This window comes from Hippichthys cyanospilos, chromosome 2, assembly GCF_059441005.1.
Source record: "Hippichthys cyanospilos isolate Australia breed blue-spotted pipefish chromosome 2, RoL_Hcya_1.0, whole genome shotgun sequence".
Classification (NCBI taxonomy): Eukaryota; Metazoa; Chordata; class Actinopteri; order Syngnathiformes; family Syngnathidae; genus Hippichthys; species Hippichthys cyanospilos.
Window position 1 is genome coordinate 5094025 of NC_142370.1, and position 14426 is coordinate 5108450.

Below are 14426 nucleotides of genomic sequence, written 5' to 3' on the forward strand. Positions count from 1 at the left end.
TTGGTAATAGTCCTGCACTGAAGGGATCTACAACTAATTTTTCATCGTTCGTAGTCCTTGTTCATACCCCGACCTGTTCATACCCCAACGTACACAGGTCTGCGAGGGCCCTTTATAGCTGCTTGCAGCTCTAGTTATTAGGGCCCGAGCAGCTACCGCTGCGAGAGCCCTCTTGTTTTTCTCCAGATTATTATTATTATTATTATTATTATTATTATTATTATTATTATTATTATTATTTACTGTGCAGCGCTTTTCCATTTTTGAGGGCCTAAACATGCACGAAAAGTCACCAAAATTTGCACATTTGTCGGGCCCGGTGAAAAATTGGATATTTTTGTGTTTCCCAAAAAAATGCAAAAAAAATGGCTCTGCAGCGCCACCTAAGGTCGAAAAAGTGCACCTGGTCCCGGCCCGTTTGACATAGAGCTACGAAAATTTTTAGGCATATGTAGGACCTAGAGACCTACAAAAAAGTCAGCGCGAGCCATGTGCTCAGATGTACAGAAAAAGAGTTATGAATTTTTGAATGTGCATTTTTGGCCCATTTTTGCACGTTTGCAGGTCCCAAACTGCTCCTTGTTTCTCCTAAACGCTTTACTCAATCGCCTTCAAATTTGCTGTGGTCCATATTCACACATAGGGGCACAAGTGGGCAAAATTTCGTGCAGATCCGCTGACATATATGATAGGGGCGTGGCTTCAACTTATGTGTTCAATTTTTCCTTCGCCAAGAGGGACAAAAACCTTAATAACTTTGATGTACTAGCTTAAAAAAATCTAAAACTTCATAGACACATGGAAACTTATGTCTTTAACACCTTTAAAAAAAGTTTTGTTAAATACCTACTAGCGCCGCCTAGTGGTTGATTAAAATGTCATTTTTTACACTTTCATGTATTGTGCTCAGTCTGTTTGAGTAAAACAAATGAAAATTGGTCAGAATATCATTAAGACATGGAATATTAAGGTTTTAAAATTTTACGACTTTTCGATAATGGGCGTAGTCTGCACGCCACCTCAAAGTCAGATGACTCGCCAAAACGAAAAAAGTGGCTGTAATTGGCCCCAAAATGGCCTTATGAGTGGAAAAAAGCCTCTCACTCCCGGCCCGTTTGACCTAGAGCTCCAAAAATTTGTAGCCTTATGTAGGACCTCGAGCCCTACAAAAAAGTCAGCGCGAGCCATGTGCTCAGATGTACAGAAAGAGAGTTATGAATTTTTGAATGTGCACTTTTGGCCCGTTTTTGCTCATTTGCAGGTCCCGAACTGCTCCTTTTTTCTCCCAAACGCTTGACCCGATCAACTTCAAATTTGCTGTGATGTTTTATCTGACTGTGAGGCACAATTGTTCAAATTTTTGTGATGATCCACCATCAAATATGTTGGGGGCGGGGCTTTATATTATGCCTTTGATGATTACTTTGCCACATGTGAAACAAACCTTTATAACTCAGCTTTACAAGCTTAGAAAAATCTGAAACTTCACAGACACATGGAGACTCAAGCCCTGAACACAAGTGTTTAAAAAAATATTCAATTGCTTATAAAGCCATCTAGTGGCAAACAAAAATGTCAGTCTGATGTCTCGCCAAAACGAAAAAAGTTGCTGTGTTTATTCCCAGATGGTCTTATCTTTTCTAAACTTCATATATTTGATGGATTTCCAATGCGGAATACACCTAACAACGTATTTTTTGTTATAGTGCCAGCGCCACCTAGTGGCAGCCAAAAATATAGCATTTTTTAAACGTTTTTATGTGTTTGGCTGAGCCCTTTGATGTAATATTGCTGAAATTAGGTCTGCTAAGCTTCTAGACAGCCCTGCTGACCTCCACCAAATTTTACGAAGTTTCGATAATGGGCGTGGCCTCTACGACCATTTTCATTCCGAAGCTTTATCTGTCCAGTAAAAGTTGCTGTAATTTGACCCAGATGATCTGATCTTCTCACAATTTCACACATTGGATGAAAATATTCTCCTGAACATATCGACAAAAATATATTCCAGTTTAAAGCTAGCGCCACCTAGTGGCTGCAAAAAATGTCATTAGTCGAAAGATTACAGTCAATCCTGTTTGGTTTGACCTACAGCTATGAAACTTTGTAGGCAAATGAAGGACTGCAAGACCTACAAAAAAGTCAATAAAAGTGATGTGCTAGAATGTACAGAAAAATTGTTAAGAATTTTTTTAATGTGCAGTTTTGTCCCATTCTTAGACATTAGCTGGTCTCAAACTACTGCCTTTTTCTCTTAAACGATTCACCCCATTACCTTCAACTTTGGCATGAATCATTATCCAACTGAGGGGCACACATAGTCCAAATATCGTGAAGATCTCTTGACAGAAAAGATGGGGGCGGAGCTTCAAATTATGTTTAATACTTCCTTCGCCAAGAGTGACAAAAATGTTCATAACTCAGCTATGACGGCTTCAAACCATCTGAAACTTTCCTGGGACTTTAAAAGTCATGCAATAATACAGCTATGTGATAAACTTTCAAATCATTTACAGCGCCACCCAGTGGCGGACAAAAATCTCATTTTTTATACTTTTATGTACTGTGAAATGCCTGTTTGACTAAATGAACTAAAAAATGGTCAGAAAAGCTAGGACACATTGGAACATTAAGGTTCTCAACTTTTATGACTTTTCATTAAAGGGCGTGGCCTCTATGCAAACTCAAAGTCTGATGTCTCCCCAAAACGGTGAAAGTTGCTGTAATTGGACCTAGATGATCTGATGTTTGCAAAACTTCATATATGGGATGGGAGTCCAATGTGAAACACACCTACAAGCCTATTTTTTATCATAGTACGAGCGCCACCTAGTGGCAGCAAAAAATAAGGCAAATCCTTAATGTTTTTATGTACTCTGCTGAGCCCCTTGAAGTGATATCCCTTAAATGTTTTCTGAAAAGCCAGTGGCCATGCCTTATGCCCTCCACAAATCAGTACGATGTTTCGACAGTGGGTGTGGCCTATATGGCATTGAAAGTCACTAAATTGGAACAATAAAAGCTGCAGTAACTCCACCCACATTGTCCCACCTTGTCTAAATTTTACATATTTGGTAAGAGTCCTGCACTGAAGTCATCTACAACTACTATTTCATTGTTCATAGTCCTTGTTCATACCCCGACCTGTTCATACCCCAACCTGCACAGGTCTGCGAGGGCCCTTTATAGCTGCTTGCAGCTCTAGTTATTATTATTATTATTTACTGTGCAGCGCTTTTCCATTTTTGAGGGCCTAAACATGCACGAAAAGTCACCAAAATTTGCACATTTGTTGGGCCCGGTGAAAAATTTGAAATTTTTGTGTTTCCCAAAACAATGCAAAAAAAATGGCTCTGCAGCGCCACCTAAGGTCGAAAAAGTGCACCTGTTCCCGGCCCGTTTGACCTAGAGCTACGAAAATTTTTAGGCATATGTAGGACCTTGAGACCTACAAAAAAGTCAGCGCAAGCCATGTGCTCAGATGTACAGAAAAAGAGTTATGAATTTTTGAATGTGCATTTTTGGCCCATTTTTGCACGTTTGCAGGTCCCAAACTGCTCCTTGTTTCTCCTAAACGCTTTACTCAATCGCCTTCAAATTTGCTGTGGTCCATATTCACACACAGGGGCACAAGTGGGCAAAATTTGGTGCAGATCCGCTGACATATATGATAGGGGCGTGGCTTCAAATTATGTGTTCAATTTTTCCTTCGCCAAGGAGACAAAAACCTTAATAACTTTGATGTACTAGCTTAAAAAAATCTAAAACTTCATAGACACATGACAACTTATGTCTTTAACACCTTTAAAAAAAGTTTTTTTAAATACCTACTAGCGCCGCCTAGTGGTTGATTAAAATGTCATTTTTTACACTTTCATGTATTGTGCTCAGTCTGTTTGAGTAAAACAAATGAAAATTGGTCAGAATATCATTAAGACATGGAATATTAAGGTTTTAAAATTTTACGACTTTTCGATAATGGGCGTAGTCTGCACGCCACCTCAAAGTCAGATGACTCGCCAAAACGAAAAAAGTGGCTGTAATTGGCCCCAAAATGGCCTTATGCGTGGAAAATAGCCTCTCACTCCCGGCCCGTTTGACCTAGAGCTCCAAAAATTTGTAGCCTTATGTAGGACCTCGAGCCCTACAAAAAAGTCAGCGCGAGCCATGTGCTCAGATGTACAGAAAGAGAGTTATGAATTTTTGAATGTGCACTTTTGGCCCGTTTTTGCTCATTTGCAGGTCCCGAACTGCTCCTTTTTTCTCCCAAACGCTTGACCCGATCGACTTCAAATTTGCTGTGATGTTTTATCTGACTGTGAGGCACAATTGTTCAAATTTTTGTGATGATCCGCCATCAAATATGTTGGGGGCGGGGCTTCATATTATGCCTTTGATGTTTACTTTGCCACATGTGAAACAAACCTTTATAACTCAGCTTTACAAGCTTGTAAAAATCTGAAACTTCACACACACATGAAGACTTAAGCCCTTAACACATGTGTTTCAAAAGATCTTCAATTGCTTATAAGGCCATCTAGTGGCAAAAAAAATGTCAGTCTGATGTCTCGCCAAAACGAACAAAGTTGCTGTGTTTGGTCCCAGATGGTCTTATCTTTTCTAAACATTACATATTTGATGGATTTCCAATGCGGAATACACCTATCAACATATTTTTTGCTATAGTGCGAGCGCCACCTAGTGGCAGCCAAAAATATAGCATTTTTGAAAATTTTTTACGTGTTTAGCTGAGCCCTTTGAAGTAATATCGCTGAAATTAAGTGTGACAAGCCTCTAGACAGCCCTGCTGACCTCCACCAAATTTTACGAAATTTCGATAATGGGCGTGGCCTTTACGTCCATTTTCTTTCCGAAAATTTAACGGACCAGTAAAAGCTGCTGTAATTTGACCCAGATGATCTGATCTTCTCACAATTTCACACATTGGATGAAAATCTATTCCTGAAGACATCGACAAACATATATTCCAGTTTAAAGCTAGCGCCACCTAGTGGCTGCAAAAAATGTCATTAGTCGAAAGATTGGAGTCATTCCTCTTTGGTTTGACCTAACACTATAAAAGTTTTTAGGCATATGTAGGATTGTAAGACCTACAAAAAAGTCAATAGGAGTGATGTGCTAAGATGTACAGAATAATTTTTATGATTTTTTTTATGTGCAATTTTGCCCCATTCTTAGACATTAGCCGGTCTAAATCTAGTGCCTTTTTCTCTTAAACGGTTCACCCGATTAACTTCTACGTTGGCATGGACTATTAGCAGATATAGCGGCACAAATCTCCCAAAAATTGTGCAGATCCCATGACTTGTAAGATGTGGGCGGAGCTTCAAATTGTTTTGAATATTTCCTTCGCCAAGAGTGACAAAAACCTTAATAATTCAGCTGTTTCAGCTTCAAATCATGTGAAACACTTGCAGGGAGTTTAAAAGTCATGCCCTAATACAGCTATGTGATAAACTTTCAAATCATTTACAGCACCACCCAGTGGCGGACAAAAATCTCATTTTTTATACTTTTATGTACTGTGAAATGCCTGTTTGACTAAATGACCTCAAAAATGGTCAGAAAAGCTATGACACATTGGAACATTAAGGTTCCCAACTTTTATGACTTTTCATTAAAGGGCGTGGCCTCTATGCAAACTCAAAGTCTGATGTCTCCCCAAAACGATAAAAGTTGCTGTAATTGGACCTTGATGATCTGATGTTTGCAAAACTTCATATTTGGGATGCGAGTCCAATGTGAAACACACCTACAAGCCTATTTTTTATCATAGTACGAGCGCCACCTAGTGGCAGCAAAAAATATAGCAAATCCTTAATGTTTTTATGTACTCTGCTGAGCCCCTTGAAGTGATATCCCTTAAATGTTTTCTGAAAAGCCAGTGGCCATGCCTTATGCCCTCCACAAATCAGTACAATGTTTCGACAGTGGGTGTGGCCTATATGGCATTGAAAGTCACAAAATTGGAACAATAAAAGCTGCAGTAACTCCACCCACATTGTCCCACCTTGTCTAACTTTGACATATTTGGTAAGAGTCCTGCACTGAAGTCATCTACAACTACTTTTTCATCGTTATTAGTCCTTGTTCATACCCCGACCTGTTCATACCCCAACGTGCACAGGTCTGCGAGGGCCCTTTATAGCTGCTTGCAGCTCTAGTTATTATTATTATTTACTGTGCAGCGCTTTTCCATTTTTGAGGGCCTAAACATGCACGAAAAGTCACCAAAATTTGCACATTTGTCGGGCCCGGTGAAAAATTGGATATTTTTGTGTTTCCCAAAACAATGCAAAAAAAATGGCTCTGCAGCGCCACCTAAGGTCGAAAAAGTGCACCTGGTCCCGGCCCGTTTGACCTAGAGCTACGAAAATTTTTAGCCATATGTAGGACCTAGAGACCTACAAAAAAGTCAGCGCGAGCCATGTGCTCAGATGTACAGAAAAAGAGTTATGAATTTTTGAATGTGCATTTTTGGCCCATTTTTGCACGTTTGCAGGTCCCAAACTGCTCCTTGTTTCTCCCAAACGCTTTACTCAATCGCCTTCAAATTTGCTGTGGTCCATATTCACACATAGGGGCACAAGTGGGCAAAATTTGGTGCAGATCCGCTGACATATATGATAGGGGCGTGGCTTCAAATTATGTGTTCAATTTTTCCTTCGCCAAGAGTGACAAAAACCTTAATAACTTTGATGTACTAGCTTAAAAAAATCTAAAACTTCATAGACACATGGAAACTTATGTCTTTAACACCTTTAAAAAAAGTTTTTTTAAATACCTACTAGCGCCGCCTAGTGGTTGATTAAAATGTCATTTTTTACACTTTCATGTATTGTGCTCAGTCTGTTTGAGTAAAACAAATGAAAATTGGTCAGAATATCATTAAGACATGGAATATTAAGGTTTTAAAATTTTACGACTTTTCGATAATGGGCGTAGTCTGCACGCCACCTCAAAGTCAGATGACTCGCCAAAACGAAAAAAGTGGCTGTAATTGGCCCCAAAATGGCCTTATGAGTGGAAAATAGCCTCTCACTCCCGGCCCGTTTGACCTAGAGCTCCAAAAATTTGTAGCCTTATGTAGGACCTCGAGCCCTACAAAAAAGTCAGCGCGAGCCATGTGCTCAGATGTACAGAAAGAGAGTTATGAATTTTTGAATGTGCACTTTTGGCCCGTTTTTGCTCATTTGCAGGTCCCGAACTGCTCCTTTTTTCTCCCAAACGCTTGACTTGATCCACTTCAAATTTGCTGTGATGTTTTATCTGACTGTGAGGCACAATTGTTCAAATTTTTGTGATGATCCGCCATCAAATATGTTGGGGGCGGGCCTTTATATTATGCCTTTGATGATTACTTTGCCACATGTGAAACAAACCTTTATAACTCAGCTTTACAAGCTTAGAAAAATCTGAAACTTCACAGACACATGGAGACTCAAGCCCTTAACACAAGTGTTTAAAAAAATCTTCAATTGCTTATAAGGCCATCTAGTGGCAAACAAAAATGTCAGTCTGATGTCTCGCCAAAACGAACAAAGTTGCTGTGTTTGGTCCCAGATGGTCTTATCTTTTCTAAACTTCATATATTTGATGGGTTTCCAATGCGGAATACACCTAACAACGTATTTTTTGTTATAGTGCGAGCGCCACCTAGTGGCAGCCAAAAATATAGCATTTTTTAAACGCTTTTATGTGTTTAGCTGAGCCCTTTGATGTAATATCGCTGAAATTAGGTCTGCTAAGTCTCTAGACAGCCCTGCTGACCTCCACCAATTTTTACGAAGTTTCGATAATGGGCGTGGCCTCTACGACCATTTTCATTCCGAAGCTTTATCTGTCCAGTAAAAGTTGCTGTAATTTGACCCAGATGATCTGATCTTCTCACAATTTCACACATTGGATGAAAATATTCTCCTGAACATATCGACAAAAATATATTCCAGTTTAAAGCTAGCGCCACCTAGTGGCTGCAAAAAATGTAATTAGTCGAAAGATTACAGTCAATCCTGTTTGGTTTGACCTACAGCTATGAAACTTTGTACGCAAATGAAGGACTGCAAGACCTACAAAAAAGTCAATAGAAGTGATGTGCTAGGATGTACAGAAAAATTGTTATGAATTTTTTTAATGTGCAGTTTTGTCCCATTCTTAGACATTAGCTGGTCTCAAACTAGTGCCTTTTTCTCTTAAACGATTCACCCCATTACCTTCAACTTTGGCATGAATCATTATCCAACTGAGGGGCACACATAGTCCAAATATCGTGAAGATCTCTAGACATATAAGATGGGGGCGGAGCTTCAACTTATGTTTAATACTTCCTTCGCCAAGAGTGACAAAAATCTTAATAACTCAGCTATGACAGCTTCAAACCATCTGAAACTTTCCTGGGACTTTAAAAGTAATGCAATAATACAGCTATGTGATAAACTTTCAAATCGTTTACAGCGCCACCCAGTGGCGGACAAAAACCTCATTTTTTATACTTTTATGTACTGTGAAATGCCTGTTTGACTAAATGAACTCAAAAATGGTCAGAAAAGCTATGACACATTGGAACATTAAGGTTCTCAACTTTTATGACTTTTCATTAAAGGGCGTGGCCTCTATGCAAACTCAAAGTCTGGTGTCTCCCCAAAACGGTAAAAGTTGCTGTAATTGGACCTAGATGATCTGATGTTTGCAAAACTTCATATATGGGATGAGAGTCCAATGTGAAACACACCTACAAGCCTATTTTTTATCATAGTACGAGCGCCACCTAGTGGCAGCAAAAAATACAGCAAATCCTTAATGTTTTTATGTACTCTGCTGAGCCCCTTGAAGTGAAACCCCTAAATGTTTTCTGAAAACCCAGTGGCCATGCCTTATGCCCCCCACAAATCAGTACAATGTTTCGACAGTGGGTGTGGCCTATATGGCATTGAAAGTCACAAAATTGGAACAATAAAAGCTGCAGTAACTCCACACACATTGTCCCACTTTGTCAAAATTTTACATATTTGGTAATAGTCCTGCACTGAAGTGATCTACAACAAATTTTTCATCATTCATATTACTTGTTCATACCCCGACCTGTTCATACCCCAACGTGCACAGGTCTGCGAGGGCCCTTTATAGCTGCTTGCAGCTCTAGTTATTAGGGCCCGAGCAGCTACCGCTGCGAGAGCCCTCTTGTTTTTCTCCAGATTATTATTATTAGGGCCCGAGCAGCTACCGCTGCGAGAGCCCTCTTGTTTTTCTCCGGATTATTATTAGGGCCCGAGCAGCTACCGCTGCGAGAGCCCTCTTGTTTTTCTCCGGATTATTATTATTAGGGCCCGAGCAGCTACCGCTGCGAGAGCCCTCTTGTTTTTCTCCAGATTATTATTATTATTATTATTATTATTATTATTATTTACTGTGCAGCGCTTTTCCATTTTTGAGGGCCTAAACATGCACGAAAAGTCACCAAAATTTGCACATTTGTCGGGCCCGGTGAAAAATTTGATATTTTTGTGTTTCCCAAAACAATGCAAAAAAAATGGCTCTGCAGCGCCACCTAAGGTTGAAAAAGTGCACCTGGTCCCGGCCCGTTTGACCTAGAGCTACGAAAATTTTTAGGCATATGTAGGACCTAGAGACCTACAAAAAAGTCAGCGCGAGCCATGTGCTCAGATGTACAGAAAAAGAGTTATGAATTTTTGAATGTGCATTTTTGGCCCATTTTTGCACGTTTGTAGGTCCCAAACTGCTCCTTGTTTCTCCTAAACGCTTTACTCAATCACCTTCAAATTTGCTGTGGTCCATATTCACACATAGGGGCACAAGTGGGCAAAATTTGGTGCAGATCCGCTGGCATATATGATAGGGGCGTGGCTTCAAATTATGTGTTGTATTTTTCCTTCGCCAAGAGGGACATAAACCTTAATAACTTTGATGTACTAGCTTAAAAAAATCTAAAACTTCATAGACACATGGAAACTTATGTCTTTAACACCTTTGAAAAAAGTTTTTTCAAATACCTACTAGCGCCGCCTAGTGGTTGATTAAAATGTCATTTTTTACACTTTCATGTATTGTGCTCAGTCTGTTTGAGTAAAACAAATGAAAATTGGTCAGAATATCATTAAGACATGGAATATTAAGGCTTTAAAATTTTACGACTTTTCGATAATGGGCGTAGTCTGCACGCCACCTCAAAGTCAGATGACTCGCCAAAACGAAAAAAGTGGCTGTAATTGGCCCCAAAATGGCCTTATGAGTGGAAAATAGCCTCTCACTCCCGGCCCGTTTGACCTAGAGCTCCAAAAATTTGTAGACTTATGTAGGACCTCGAGCCCTACAAAAAAGTCAGCGCGAGCCATATGCTCAGATGTACAGAAAGAGAGTTATGAATTTTTGAATGTGCACCTTTGGCCCGTTTTTGCTCATTTGCAGGTCCCGAACTGCTCCTTTTTTCTCCCAAACCCTTGACCTGATCGACTTCAAATTTGCTGTGATGTTTTATCTGACTGTGAGGCACAATTGTTCACATTTTTGTGATGATCCGCCATCAAATATGTTGGGGGCGGGGCTTTATATTATGCCTTTGATGATTACTTTGCCACATGTGAAACAAACCTTTATAACTCAGCTTTACAAGCTTGGAAAAATCTGAAAATTCACAGACACATGAAGACTCAAGCCCTTAACACAAGTGTTTAAAAAAATCTTCAATTGCTTATAAAGCCATCTAGTGGCAAACAAAAATGTCAGTCTGATGTCTCGCCAAAACGAACAAAGTTGCTGTGTTTGGTCCCAGATGGGCTTATCTTTTCTAAACTTCATATATTTGATGGGTTTCCAATGCGGAATACACCTATTAACGTATTTTTTGTTATAGTGCGAGCGCCATCTAGTGGCAGCCAAAAATATAGCATTTTTTAAACATTTTTATGTGTTTAGCTGAGCCCTTTGAAGTAATATCGCTGAAATTAAGTCTGAAAAGCCTCTAGACAGCCCTGCTGACCTCCACCAAATTTTACGAAGTTTCGATAATGGGTGTGGCCTCTACGGCCATTTTCATTCCGAATTTTTATCTGTCCAGTAAAAGTTGCTGTAATTTTACCCAGATGATCTGATCTTCTCACAATTTCACACATTGGATGAAAATATTCTCCTGAACATATCGACAAAAATATATTCCAGTTTAAAGCTAGCGCCACTTAGTGGCTGCAAAAAATGTCATTAGTCGAACGATTACAGTCAATCCTGTTTGGTTTGACCTACAGCTATGAAACTTTGTAGGCAAATGAAGGACTGCATGCCCTACAAAAAAGTCAATACAAGTGATGTGCTAGGATGTACAGAAAAATTGTTATGAATTTTTTTAATGTGCAGTTTTGTCCCATTCTTAGACATTAGCTGGTCTCAAACTAGTGCCTTTTTCTCTTAAATGATTCACCCCATTACCTTCAACTTTGGCATGAATCATTATCCAACTGAGGGGCACACATAGTCCAAATATCGTGAAGATCTCTTGACATAAAAGATGGGGGCGGAGCTTCAAATTATGTTTAATACTTCCTTTGCCAAGAGTAACAAAAATCTTAATAACTCAGCTATGACAGCTTCAAACCATCTGAAACTTTCCTGGGCCTTTAAAAGTAATGCAATAATACAGCTATGTGATAAACTTTCAAATCATTTACAGCGCCACCCAGTGGCGGACAAAAATATCATTTTTTATACTTTTATGTACTGTGAAATGCCTGTTTGACTAAATGAACTAAAAAATGGTCAGAAAAGCTATGACACATTGGAACATTAAGGTTCTCAACTTTTATGACTTTTCATTAAAGGGTGTGGCCTCTATGCAAACTCAAAGTCTGATGTCTCCCCAAAACGGTAAAAGTTGCTGTAATTGGACCTAGATGATCTGATGTTTGCAAAACTTCATATATGGGATGGGAGTCCAATGTGAAACACACCTACAAGCCTATTTTTTATCATAGTACGAGCGCCACCTAGTGGCAGCAAAAAATATAGCAAATCCTTAATGTTTTTATGTACTCTGCTGAGCCCCTTGAAGTGATATATCCCTTAAATGTTTTCTGAAAAGCCAGTGGCCATGCCTTATGCCCCCCACAAATCAGTACAATGTTTCGACAGTGGGTGTGGCCTATATGGCATTGAAAGTCACAAAATTTGAACAATAAAAGCTGCAGTAACTCCACACACATTGTCCCACCTTGTCTAAATTTTACATATTTGGTAATAGTCCTGCACTGAAGTGATCTACAACAAATTTTTCATCATTCATAGTCCTTGTTCATACCCCGACCTGTTCATACCCCAACGTGCACAGGTCTGCGAGGGCCCTTTATAGCTGCTTGCAGCTCTAGTTATTATTATTATTTACTGTGCAGCGCTTTTCCAATTTTGAGGGCCTAAACATGCACGAAAAGTCACCAAAATTTGCACATTTGTCGGGCCCGGTGAAAAATTTGATATTTTTGTGTTTCCCAAAACAATGCAAAAAAATTGGCTCTGCAGCGCCACCTAAGGTCGAAAAAGTGCACCTGGTCCCGGCCCGTTTCACCTAGAGCTACGAAAATTTTTAGGCATATGTAGGACCTAGAGACCTACAAAAAAGTCAGCGCGAGCCATGTGCTCAGATGTACAGAAAAAGAGTTATGATTTTTTGAATGTGCATTTTTGGCCCATTTTTGCACGTTTGCAGGTCCCAAACTGCTCTTTGTTTCTCCTAAACGCTTTACTCAATCGCCTTCAAATTTGCTGTGGTCAATATTCACACATAGGGGCACAACTGGGCAAAATTTGGTGCAGATCCGCTGACATATATGATAGGGGCGTGGCTTCAAATTATGTATTCAATTTTTCCTTCGCCAAGAGTGACATAAACCTTAATAACTTTGTTGTACTAGCTTAAAAAAATCTAAAACTTCATAGACACATGGAAACTTATGTCTTTAACACCTTTAAAAAAAATTTTTTTAAATACCTACTAGCGCCGCCTAGTGGTTGATTAAAATGTCATTTTTTACACTTTCATGTATTGTGCTCAGTCTGTTTGAGTAAAACAAATGAAAATTGGTCAGAATATCAATAAGACATGGAATATTAAGGTTTTAAAATTTTACGACTTTTCGATAATGGGCAGAGTCTGCACGCTACCTCAAAGTCAGATGACTCGCCAAAACTAAAAAAGTGGCTGTAATTGGCCCCAAAATGGCCTTATGAGTGGAAAATAGCCTCTCACTCCCGGCCCGTTTGACCTAGAGCTCCAAAAATTTGTAGCCTTATGTAGGACCTCGAGCCCTACAAAAAAGTCAGCGCCAGCCATGTGCTCAGATGTACAGAAAGAGATTTATGAATTTTTGAATGTGCACTTTTGGCCCGGTTTTGCTCATTTGCAGGTCCCGAACTGCTCCTTTTTTCTCCCAAACGCTTGACCCGATCGACTTCAAATTCGCTGTGATGTTTTATCTGACTGTGAGGCACAATTGTTCAAATTTTTGTGATGATCCGCCATCAAATATGTTGGGGGCGGGGCTTCATATTATGCCTTTGATGATTACTTTGCCACATGTGAAACAAATCTTTATAACTCAGCTTTACAAGCTTAGAAAAATCTGAAACTTCACAGACACATGGAGACTCAAGCCTTTAACACAAGTGTTTAAAAAAATCTTCAATTGCTTATAAGGCCATCTAGTGGCAAACAAAAATGTCAGTCTGATGTCTCGCCAAAACGAACAAAGTTGCTGTGTTTGGTCCCAGATGGTCTTATCTTTTCTAAACTTCATATATTTGATGGGTTTCCAATGCGGAATACACCTATCAACGTATTTTTTGTTATAGTGCGAGCGCCACCTAGTGGCAGCCAAAAATATAGCATTTTTTAAACGTTTTTAAGTGTTTAGCTGAGCCCTTTGAAGTAATATCGCTGAAATTAAGTCTGAAAAGCCTCTAGACAGCCTTGCTGACCTCCACCAAATTTTACGAAGTTTCGATAATGGGCGTGGCCTCTACGACCATTTTCATTCCGAAGCTTTATCTGTCCAGTAAAAGTTGCTGTAATTTGACCCAGATAATCTGATCTTCTCACAATTTCACACATTGGATGAAAATATTCTCCTGAACATATCGACAAAAATATATTCCAGTTTAAAGCTAGCGCCACCTAGTGGCTGCAAAAAATGTCATTAGTCGAAAGATTACAGTCAATCCTGTTTGGTTTGACCTAGAGCTATGAAACTTTGTAGGCAAATGAAGGAATGCAAGACCTACAAAAAAGTCATAAGAAGTGATGTGCTAGGATGTACAGAAAAATTGTTATGATTTTTTTTAATGTGCAGTTTTGTCCCATTCTTAGACATTAGCTGGTCTCAAACTAGTGCCTTTTTCTCTTAAAC